This window comes from Nipponia nippon, unplaced genomic scaffold (genome assembly GCF_047370975.1).
Source record: "Nipponia nippon isolate SJK-2023a ecotype South Korea unplaced genomic scaffold, ASM4737097v1 scaffold_67, whole genome shotgun sequence".
In the NCBI taxonomy this organism is placed as follows: Eukaryota; Metazoa; Chordata; class Aves; order Pelecaniformes; family Threskiornithidae; genus Nipponia; species Nipponia nippon.
In genome coordinates this window covers 220319-232253 of record NW_028262388.1, presented here as the reverse complement: position 1 = coordinate 232253, position 11935 = coordinate 220319, and the positions used below count along the sequence as shown (strand labels likewise).

At 52.4% G+C, this 11935-nt stretch overlaps 1 pseudogene; it reads left to right on the top strand.

Moving 5' to 3' along the window:
* The first annotated feature begins 2619 nt into the window (after positions 1-2619).
* Positions 2620-5242, top strand: LOC148051132 (olfactory receptor 14A2-like; annotated as a pseudogene).
* Positions 5243-11935: the final 6693 nt, after the last annotated feature.

The window sequence follows — 11935 nt, the reverse complement described above, 5'->3', positions numbered from 1 at the left end:
CTGAATAGGGAGGGGGTTCCTGGATAGCCCTGTGCTGTCCATGTCAGCTGCATGCAGTTGGGCTGGAGCATCCTGGCATCTCACATAGCTCTACAGGCCTGTATTTGGCTACTAAATTAAGATTCAGCTGTCCTGAATTAGGTTAGGCAATTAGAGTGCAAGGGATGCACTTGACAAAACTGCCATTCTACTTGAAGGACATGTAGAAAATAGAGCTGATGGAGAATAGAAAGAGAGAGATTGAGCTCTCCCTATGGCACATGGCTCCATTTGGTCAGCTGAAGACCTCTGTAGGCTGCCCAGGGCATAAGCAATATCTACAGGTTCAGTTGTCCTACATGTGGGCATCTGCTGTCATTCCACCTGCCACATTTAATTTCTCACCAGCCTCCAAGAAGTTGCCCCCAGATGCTGCCCTGTCTCTCAGCATTGCTCCATTAGAGCTTGCAGTTACCTGCACATATCCTGGACCACCTCCTGAACCTCAAATGTCACCAGGTGTTTGTGTCTGAACAGCTCACTCCTGGTGTCCATCTCCAGTAATTACTATGGGAGCTGAGACAAGAAGCTCACATGCAGGTGCCTGTTTTGTGCACACCTGAACTATGCAAGAGGAATCCCAGCTCCTGGGGGTTGTGGTCTGCATGGGAGGGAGCTGAGACCCCTTCCAGCCCCAGGACCACAGACCCAGGATGAGATGCCTCACTTGACTCTGCTGAATCCCTTCCCTCAGCAGGGGTAAAAGAGAACCCTCCCTGTCACTGTCTGGGTGTCCTCCCTAATGATGGGACAAGAAAAAGTGATTACAGGACCTAGCTCTGTCTCTGGTAAGAGAAATTACACTGCTGGGAGTAAGTGTCCCTCCCCAGCTGTGGGAGGGAACATCAGTGGTTACTTCAGCCTGTTTCCCAGCAGGTTCCCCTGGAGCCCCAGGGACACCTGGAGGGAGCCCAGGGGGCAGAGAAAGTGCTGCCTTGGGCTGGGCCTCTGCTGCTGAGCTGGGCTGGGCTCCTGGGATGGAGGGAGCTGCTGGCAAGTGGGCAGCCCTGCAGAGAGACAGCTCTGCCCAGGAGCAGCTCCTCTGCAAAGCGCAGCAGGGCTGAGGGCACTGCCTGCAGGCACCGAGGGGAGAGGAGCGAGGCAGAGAGAGAAGGCAATCTGGAGTGGGAGGAGAGCTGAGTGTTCACTGTGGGAGAATTGTTCACAGCCCTTGACCCAGTAAGTCTCTGGCTGCAGGGCAACACAGCTGTGGCTCTGGAAAGATCTCCTAAAGCTGGCACATAACCCCAGCTTATGCAATCTGTCAAGAGGGCTCTCAGTGGTCCTCTAGCATAGAGGAGGAGGATGTGTTCCAGAGCAGGGCTTCCCTGCTGCACCATCAGAGGGACAGGGCATGGCGTTTCCCTTCTCCTGGCGACGGCTTCCGAAGTGTGAAGGTGGGTGTGCAGCCAGGGGTGCCCAGCGCCGTCCTTCAGAGCAGGGTCCCTGCACCCCAGGGTCTGTGTGCTGGGACAGGGACTCTGCCGCCTGCCAGGGTCAGCACTCAGCCTGCCGAGGGAGCTGCCCATGGCGCTGTGGGGAGAAGCTGTGGGTGGGAGGAGTGACCCCTAGCAGGGCAGGGTCCTTCTGCTGTTGAGAGGGTGCTGTGTGGGTCAGGGCTGCTCACAGCTCCAGATCATTTCTAGGGCATTTCTGAGGAGACTTTCAAGGATGACATCAAAGCCACATTTCCCTGAAAGGGAAGGAGTCTGTGCTTTCAGTTTTCCACTCTTGGTGGTCTGGGTGGGCAGTGGGAGATGGGAATTTATTTCTCCACTCTGGAGAAGGCACTGAGACCCCGGTTCTGGTTAGGACTTTTCTGAGCTGCCGCTGAGCCCCTGCACACACAGAGATGCCCCTGGGCAGTGCCTTGCTGCCAAGAGGGGTCTGCAGGGCAGAGCTGAGCACACAGCGGGTTGGATGGAGTCTGTGAGCCCTGACAGGGAGGAGACGTGGGGACAGAGAAACAGCTCCTAGCACTGACAGCTCCAGGCAGCAGATATGGGCAGGGAGCGAGAGGGGAGCTGCTCCCAGAAATGCTGGGGGAAGGAGGATTCAGGCACCTCCCTGCCATCCCCTGCCATGCCAGACATGTTCTCCGGAGCAAGCCCCTGGTCTCCTCGCCCACACAGCAGAGCACTAGGAAAAATGGCATAGATTTTGTTCAGAGTAGTCTAATCTCAACCTTTGACTGTCTTTTCCTTCATGGACAGTGCTGATGCCCAGCAGGACCAGATGTGCAACGGCAGCTCCATCACCCAGTTCCTCCTCCTGGCATTCACAGACACGCGGGAGCTGCAGCTCCTGACTTTCTGGCTCTTCCTGGCCATCTACCTGGCTGCCCTCCTGGGCAACGGCCTCATCATCACTGTGGTAGCCTGTGACCACCACCTCCACACCCCCATGTACTTCTTCCTCCTCAACCTCTCCCTCCTTGACCTGGCCTCCATCTCCACCACTGTCCCCAAAGCCATGGCCAATGCCCTGTGGGACACCAGGGCCATCTCCTACCTGGGATGTGCTGCCCAGCTCTTTCTGTTAACCTTTTTTATTCTAGCAGAATTGTATCTTCTCACTGTCATGGCCTATGACCGCTACGTGGCCATCTGCAAACCTCTGCACTACGGGACCCTGCTGGGCAGCAGAGCTTGTGTCCACATGGCAGCAGCTGCCTGGGGCACTGGGTTTCTCCATGCTCTCCTGCACACTGCCAACACATTTTCACTACCCCTCTGCCGAGGCAATGTCCTGGACCAGTTCTTCTGTGAAATCCCCCAGATCCTCAAGCTCTCCTGCTCAGATGCTGACCTCAGGGAAGTGGGACTTCTTGTGGTTAGTGCCTGTTTAAGTCTCTGGGTGTTTTGTTTTCCTTGTGGTGTCCTATGTGCAGATCTTGAGGGCCGTGCTGAGGATCCCCTCTGAGCAGGGATGGCACAAAGCCTTTTCCACGTGCCTCCCTCACCTGGCTGTGGTCTCCCTGTTTGTTAGCACTGGCATATTTGCATACCTGAAGCCCCCTGGTGTTATCATCTCTGTACTCGGTGGTGCCCCTCGATGGTCTGGTGGTATCATCTCTGTACTCGGTGGTGCCTCCAGCAGTGAACCCCCTCATCTACAGCATGAGGAACCAGGAGCTCAAGGATTCCCTGAAGAAACTTCTGACTGGATGTTTTTAAGCAGCATTGAACTGCCCAGCTTCTTCTGCAAATCTCATTGCACTCATAATGTAACTCATTCTAGGCTGAGAATTTCTTTGGTACTTTGTGTTTAGCTTTTCTTAGTTGTAATAATCCTGTCCACCAACAAAGTGTCCTTCTTCATCATGCTTCTGTTTCAATATCCACCTTTTTTTTTGTGATCCATGGACTGTGTACATGAGGAGCCATGCTCTCTGTGTGTTTAAACAAAATAAAGGACCCTTCAGCAGCTTGTTTATCTGAGATCCTTCCCCTCAGACCTTTGTAAAGCTGCAGGTGGAGTACCTTGGTGCAGAGGTGGAGAACCTTGGTGCAGAGGTGGAGAGGAAAAACAGCCCTGGCACAGCAGCACTGCCAGGGAGCACCAGTTCTTGGTCTTTCCCAAGCTGCTCTCTTTCCACTTCCACACTCTCCTTCTCAGCCCTTGTGTTGCTGCACGGTCGGAGTGCTCTGGCAGCTTGGTCACAGTCCTGTGGTGTGGTAGTCCTGTGACCGCAGGCACGGACGGGCAATGCGCATCTCTGTGACAGAGCTGGTCTCCATAATAGCATTTTAGATTAGATATTAGGAAAAATTTCTTCACAGAGAGAATGGTTAGGCATTGGAACAGACTGCCCAGGGAAGTGGTACAATCACAGTCCTGGAAGTATTCAGAAAACCTGTGGATATGGATATGGTGCTTAAGGACATGGTTTAGAGGTGGACCAGGCAGTTAGGTTGTTGATGTGCTTCCTCAGCTGGTGTTTTTTGGATCCATGGATAGTGAATGGTGAAACATGGCCATCCCCTGAGGATGAGATGGAAAGCCTTGAGAGCTTCTGAACTTAATAAATACTGCTTGTTGTTGTTATGCTAACAAATCTAAACCAATTGAGTACGGTGTAAATATCATTCAAGAACATGCCCATACCTTACACCAAATAGCTCAAGAACAATCTCTGCTCAGGGGTCTGTCAGCTGACTGCTCATGGCTCTGCTCTTAGGTACCACATCTCGGAGCTTGGGCACAGCGCAGTTTAAGGATCTTAGCTGAGAGGCAAGGGTAAACTGCTGAGCGCAGATAGCCAGGTAAAAATCCTGAGAAGAGCCATGAGCAGAATGCTCTCAGGAGAAGGAGAATAAAAAGGAACCTGTGTTTGGCAAACGCAGGGGAACATCTGGACCTCAGAAGGTCATGTTTGAACAACCAGACTGCACATGCAGAACAACACTGGATGACTGAGAATACTTGCAAGGAACTGAACGTGACTGGAGAGGACTAAAGAGTGTGTGTGTGTGCTATTGGATGATTAAGCTTAGCTGTATATACACCTTTCAAGCCGTATATGAACTCTTGAAAAATCCAAATGGATACCTTCCTTCCTATGGAGGCCTGGTCTCACTATCATGCAATAAACCTTTTGCAATTCTACTCTTGTGTCCCTTTCCTCCTCAGCTGACGAATGTCCCAACTTGCTTTTGCGACAGTGCCTCAGTTTATCTGGGACACCTCATGTGCAGGAAAAAATATTGACCCTTGTAATTCTGTACTTTGCATCCTAGCCTCTCTCCTCAGTGTGCACGTGGCAGTTGGAAATTTTCCTAACAGAAGCAACTGATTGCCACCACTGCAGTGTGGCAAGGTCTGTCCCCTGTCAATCCAGTAGATGTAGGGCAGTCCAGGAACACAAGGCACAGAGCACTGCGGTCTCCACTTGTGTGCCTGCACACTGTCCTATGTGCAGATCTTCAGGGCCATGCTGAGGATCCCCTGTGAGCAGGGACGGCACAGAGCCTTTTCCGCGTGCCTCCCTCACCTGGTCGTGGTCTCCCTGTTCGTCAGCACCGGCATGTCTGCCTACCTGAAGCCCCCCTCCATCTCCTCCCCTGTTCTAAATCTGGTGGTATCATTTCGGTATTCAGTGGTGCCTCCAGCAGTGAACCCCCTCATCTACAGCATGAGGAACCAGGAGCTCAAGGATGCCCTCTGGAAACTGGCCCAGCAGACGTTGTTTTACCAACAATAACCTGCCTCCCCTTCTCATCACATTTCCCAGAGTTTCTCTTACAGCAGGAGACTATTGTTTTCCCTCATGATAATCATACATCTAGATATTTTTCTGGGTTTTTTTTATAGTGCTTCTCTTGAGGCTTAATCCTGTTGTGTCTTACCCTTGCACAACACGGTGTCAAATGTGACCTGTCCAATAGCAGCTCTTCAATAAAACAGAATCTCACAGTTCCAGTGCCTGAAGGCTGGGCTCTTCCTCCAAAGCTGCTGCCAAGAAAATGTCCAAGGAATTGTTTTTTTGAAGAGTCTGATCTCCTGTTGTTCTCAGTGTTTTGGGAGTTAAGCTCATGTTCACATTGGGTTCCACTGGGCCAAGCACTCTGGATTTAAAAGCTCTCTTCTTGGTGTCCAGGGGCAGGGGAGATGGCCCATGAGCTCCCCATTCTGTCCTCAGGTTTCTCCATGTATGACAGGAGTGATGACATATACCAGACTCTCTAGAAATGAATTTGGAGGGGTGAGGAGAGGAGAGGATGGGGACTCACCACGTGCCCTGGGTTTGGAATGAATGGAGGCTCAGAAGGTGAAAGGCCCTCAGATGTGAAGCCCCCCAAAAGCAAAATATGAAGCTGTGGAAGCTGTTGAAGTGTCTAGAGCACAAGTCTTATGAGGAGCAGCTGAGGGAGCTGAGATTGTTTAGTTTGGAGAAAAGGAGGCTGAGGGGAGACCTTATTGCTCTCTACAACTACCTGAAAGGAGGTTGTAGTGAGATGGGGCTCGGTCTCTTCTCCCAGGTAACAAGTGATAGGACAAGAGGAAACGGGCTCAAGTTGTGCCAGGAGAGATTTAGATTAGATATTAGGAAAAAATATCTTCCCAGAGAGAGTGGGTAGGCATTGGAACAGACTGCCCAGGGAAGTGGTACAATCACAGTCCCTGGAAGTATTCAAAAAACATGTGGATGTGGTGCTTAGGGACATGGCTTAGAGGTGGACCAGGCAGTGAGGTTAAGAGGTTGGACTCGATGATCTCTGAGGTCCTTTCCCACCTTAACGATTCTATGACTCTATGGTTTAATTGAGGTATGTAAAACAAGGACTCTGCCATGGGAGTCAGTAGGAGCCCAGCAGGCAGAGGGAAGGGAGAGTGGAGAGATGCAGGAGCTGCCTGAGGAGCCCCAGGACTGTCATGCTGTCCTGGGGAGCGGGGCTGGTGGGAGCAGAGGAGGGGCCAAATTCAGTCACCTGTTGGACATCACCTACAATATGAATTCAGGAGAGCCAGAGAGTGCTTAACCTCTGTTTCCTTGTGCCCTTGGGGCCAGCACCATCCCTGGGGCTAATGTGGAGCCTGAACCCCCCCTCTCTTCTCCTCAGCAGCTGCTGTGCCCTTCAGAGGGACTGGGGCTGTGGGGTGAGTGTCCAGAGCTCTGCAGAACCCTGTGGTGGGCACTGCCATGGGGCCAGCCGAGGCTGGGCTGCTCTGCTGGGCTGGGGAGGGGGCAGGGGTTTTGGGGAGAGCTGGGAAGGGGCTGGGCTGGGAAGTGCCTGGAAAGGGAAAGCACCATTGTAGAGGTAATCTGTGTGAGTGTGCAGGGTGGGGGCAGCCAGCAGGGTGCTCACAGTGCAGAGTCAGGCATCATGGTGAAGGAAGCGAGAGGGGCCAGGTCTGTGCCATGTTCCCTGGACACCCCAGGGAAGCTGCCCTGGGAAAACTGTCCCAGATCCATCCCACACAGTGGCCATTTCCATCTCTCTTGGGACATCCCATCCTTGAGAAGGGAATTTTGCTTGATGGTCATCTCTGTCCTCCTCTGGGGCTCAGTGATACCCAACTCTACCACCAGTATTCAGAAAAAGGGAACCAGTTTCCTACTGACATTTATTGCAAACAAGCTCCATAGCTCTTGCCACAGCTGGTCTCTCAGCCAAGCCAGTTCTCAGACAGATCCAGCTTGAACAGGTGCTCATGGCCTTGTCTCAACAAATACTGAAAATCTCCATTGATTGCGATCCCACCAACCGGGGTGGGTTCTTGCTCCTGTGCTTTGTTCTGAATGATTTCTAAGGAACCCCTCTCTCTCAGCCTCTCCTTGTCCATAATGTGCTCCAGGTCCCAGCCACCCTTCTGGCCTCTGCAGGACTTGCTCCAGTCTGTCAGGGTCTTTCTTGTGCTGGGAAGCCCCATGCTGCATGCAGCAGTCCTGATGTGGTGCTTCTGTAGTGGGTTAGCCTTGGCCAGCAGCCAGACACCCACCCAGCTGCTCAGTCACTCCCCTGCCTCAGCAGGACAAAGGGAGAAAATAAGATGGAATAACTCATGGGTCAAGATAAAGCAAAGGAGATCAGTTACCAAATACCATCATGGGCAAAGACCCGTTGACTTGGGGAAGATCAAATTCATATGTTGCCCATTAAAAAAAGATTTGGATTGTGAGAAACAATGAGAAAAATATTAAAGACCATTCCCCTCACGCTTTCCCTCAGGCTCAAATCACTCCATTGTTCCCAGTTCATCTACCTACCCCAAGACCACGAGGAGTAGGGAGGATGGTGAAGAGGGGGTTAGGAGTCAGTAAAGAGCATCTCCATCAGTCCTTCTTCCTCACACTTCTCCCCTGCTCCAGCTTCGGTCCTCTCCATGGGATTCCACCGTATTTGTTGTCAAGGCTAGGTGTTGTTCCTTTCTTTCTCTCTTACTTTTCTCCTTCATACTCACAGAATCATGGAAATGTTGAGATTGGAAAGGACCTCTGGAGATCATCTAGTTCAACCCCCCAGCTGAGGCAGGGTCAGCTAGAGCAGGTTGCTGAGCACCTTGTCTAGCTGAGTTTGGAATATCTCCATGGATGGAGACTCCACAACCTCTCTGGGAAACCTATTACAGTTTTGACCACCCTCACAGTCAAAAAGTGCTTTCTTGGGTTCAGATGGCATTTCATGTGTCCATCACCCCTTGTCTTGTCACTGGGAACTACTGAGAAGAGTTTGGCTCCCTGGTCTTCATGCCCTCCCATCAGGTATTTGGACACATTAACAAGATCCCTCCAAGGCTTTTCTTCTCCAGACTGAACAGTCCCACATCTCTCAGCATTTCCTCCTATGAAAGCTGCTGCAGTCCCTTAAAACAGCTTTATGGCCCTTTGCTTTGCTTTAGCAAGTCAACACGTTTCCTACACTGGGCAGCCCAGCACTGGACACAGCACTCCAGATGGGGCGTCCCCAGTGCTGAGTGGAGGGCAAGGGTCACCTCCCTCCATCTGCCAGCAATGCTTTTCCTAATGCAGCCCAGGAGGCTGTTGGCCTTTGCTGCGAGGGTGCAATTCAGATCCTGCTCAGCTGCTTCTCCTCTGGGATGCCAAGGTCCTTCTCTGCAGAGCTGCTTTCTGCCCAGTCGGTCCCGAACATGATGTCCACAGTGTGGCTGGATCACAGGCTGCCCTCCCCCAGCGACTTTCTCAGCAGCACCTTGTCCTTCTTGCAGATCAGCTCCCACTCTGGCACAGGCCCCACGCTGCTGCAGAGTCACCTGGGACAGCAAAGCCCTCTCCTGCCAGGGCTGCACAGCCCAGGCCTCTTTCTCTCTGCCCTTGGGGACTGCAGCTTTTGCTCTCGGTGTGGGAACCTCATCCATCGTTATGGCACCACCTGCCACCCACTCCAGCATGCCTCTGCTGGGAAGGAAAGCCTTTCCACACACGGGGTCCCATCTCTGGGCACCAGGTTTCCATGTGACAAGTCTGCCCTTGGCCCTGGTGCCACATCTGAGGTGCTGCAGCCCAAATAGGCACCAAGCCCAGAGCATGGGGCACAGAGAGCAGGAACCTCGTGTGCCATCACAGAGCTGTGACATCAGTGGAATAAGAGCTGAGGTAGGGAAGGACAGCTCCCATGGCTTTTGTGGTTGCTGGAGATACAACATCTTGAGGAGAGACTGACAGGGGAGATGAGAAGTGGGGGATGCCTTGTGTGATGTGAGGGCAGCTCAGATATATGGAGGGTCTCTATGGGACATGTTACAGGTTAGGCGGCAACTTTTGTGTTGGTCAGCTTCTAACTGAACCACCCAGTGTGATGCTCTCCTGGACCTGATACTCCCAAAAGAGAAAGGGCTCGTCAGGGATGTGAAGACCAGTGTCATCCTTGGCTGTAGTGACCAAGAAATGGTTGTCTCCCGGATCCCCAGGGAAATGGGGAAGGAGAGAGCACAAACACCATACATCAGGGAGTGATAATGTGGTCTGTTGAGAGCAGTGGCAGGTGGGATCCCATGTGAGGGCCCTGAGAGCAGCCATAGGCCTTCATGGCCCTGACCAGCCTCGCAGGGAGCCTCCACCTGCATCTCTGTCCATGGACCCAGGAGACCGTTGAATCCAGGCCTGAGTTTCAGCCCCAGCTTGATCTATGCTGGAGGTGTACGGGTCTCCAGACACAGCCATAGATACAGCCATAGACAAAGCCTTGCCTGGCCATGGACCTTACTGATTCAGACTTGCAGACTCACTTCCCAGCTTGATTTTCTATGAGATGTACAATGGAATGGCACCGTAGCCCTCCAAGTGCCAGACCCCAGCTGATTCACAGAGGCCTAAGGGCCTTTCTGCTGCCTTTCCTCCTGTCATTTGGTCAGATTTTGGGAGAAGAGAAATGAAAAGCAGGTGAGGTTTCTGGGTTCCAATGTTAGAAATGGGGAAGCAGAGCCTTCCTATAGGAAATGATCTAAAGGCTATGCTAGTTCAAAAGTGTTATCTTCACCTCCTTTCTTGGAGGCTTTGAATCTTCAGCAGGAACCTGGAAGCTCTGAGATCCCTCCATCTCCCTCTCCTTTAGCAATGAAGTTGATAGTACCCAAGTCAGAGGCTTTCAATTCTGTTTCCAGCCTAAAGCACCCCAAGGTCTGGGGATATGCCAGGACACTTGCCTAAGGAAGCCACTCCTCTGGACAAGAAGGTGGATGTTCCCAGGAATCTCAGAAGGCATGGTGTACTGATGGGAGCTGTTCAGTGAGCTGGCCAAAGATCTCGTCTCCATTTCTGTAATGGTGGCCTAGATGCCAGCTTCATGTGTAAACTCTCTCTCTGGATGCGGACATTTACTGAGCAACCTGGGCTGACCTCAGAGCTGGCCCTGCTTGGAGCTGGGCATTGGACTACAGACCACCTGAGCTCCCTTCCCCCCTGACCTGTCCTAGGAGCACATGATGTAGAGACCCTCGCCTCCAGCTTTATCTCTTCCTGTATGAAGTGTGGATAGGCACAGGCTCCTGGAAGGGCTGGTGAGAAAAAGACTGCTGGGGGGGTCTAGTCCAGTCTCCAGGCTGGCTGTGACTTTGTGGAGCAAAGGAGAGCTCCAAAGGTGGAGATCACAGCAACACTCCTCCTAGTCCATGTTATCTTTCCTACGGCTCAGCCTAAAGCTGCCAAGAGGCAGTTTGTGGCTGTTGCCTTTCTCATACCATCAGCCACTGCAGAGGAGAGCTTGGCTCCATCATCTCTCCAGGTAGGTTTTGGCTCTTACTAGGTTGCCCCATGCCTCCGTCAGCAGGCTAAAGAGGCCCAGTTCCCTCAGACTCTCCTCACAGCTTGTGCTTAGGCCCCTCACTCCAACACAGCAGACCTTCTCTGGACCCTCTCCAGTTTCTCCACTTGCCTTTCGAAATGTGAGGCCCGCTGGCTCGTATGGCTTCGGCATGGTTCCCAGGCCCTTCTCCTCAGGGCACTGCTCAGCTGGTATGGTCACTACCCATGCTGCTGCGTGGTGGCAGTGTGCAGCTTGTGGGCTGAGCTAAAAATAGGGTAAAAGGTGAAAGAAAAAAGATGAGAACAAACATAAACTAAACCCAACAGGCAACGCAAAGGCAATCACTTACCACCTCCCACAAGCAGACTGATGCTCAGCCAGTCTCCCAGCAACCGTCACTTTGAATGACTGAAACCTCCACCTCCTTCTTCCTCTGCCCCAGCTTGTATTTCTGAGCATGACATCATATTGTATGGAATATCCCTCTGGTCAGTTGGGGTCAGCTGTGTCGGTTGTCCCCCCTCTGCCAACCTCTTGTCCACCCCCAGCCTACTCGCTTGCAGGGAGCAGAGTGGGAAAGAGAGAAGGCCTTGACGCTGTGCAAGCACTGCTTAGCAGCAGTAGCCAAAACACTGGTGTGTCATCAACACTGTTTTAGGCGCAAATGCCAAACAGCGCCATAGGGGCTGCTACGAGTGAAGTCAACTTCATCCCAGCCAGACCCAGTACACTTGAACTGGGGGCCCAGAAAGGGACACAGGAGTGCACAGCTCGTCTGACAAGTGACGAGCAGGTGGAGACAGTCACTTCCCTCGCTCTTTTGGCGAGGCTCCTCTTTAAACACTCCAGGACACTGCTGGCCTTCTTTGCTACTAGGTCACACTGGCTCATGTAGATCACTGCCAGATCATGTTTTGCCTTCAGTTCCCCAGCACCACCAGGGCTGTTTCCACAGAGCTGCTCTCCGGCCAGGCAATCCTCTTCCCCTGCCACTGCAAGGTGTTCGTCTATCCCAGATGCAAGGCTTGGCCTTTGTCCTTCTTCTATTTCATGAAGTTCCTGACAGGACCGGCCTTCTGCCTGTCAGCTTGTGACGGGTGCAATTCCACCGGACACCTTAAGTAAACTAGAACAATTGCAGATGCCCCATTCCAGGAAAGAATTACAACAGCTTATGGGTACTTTAGAGT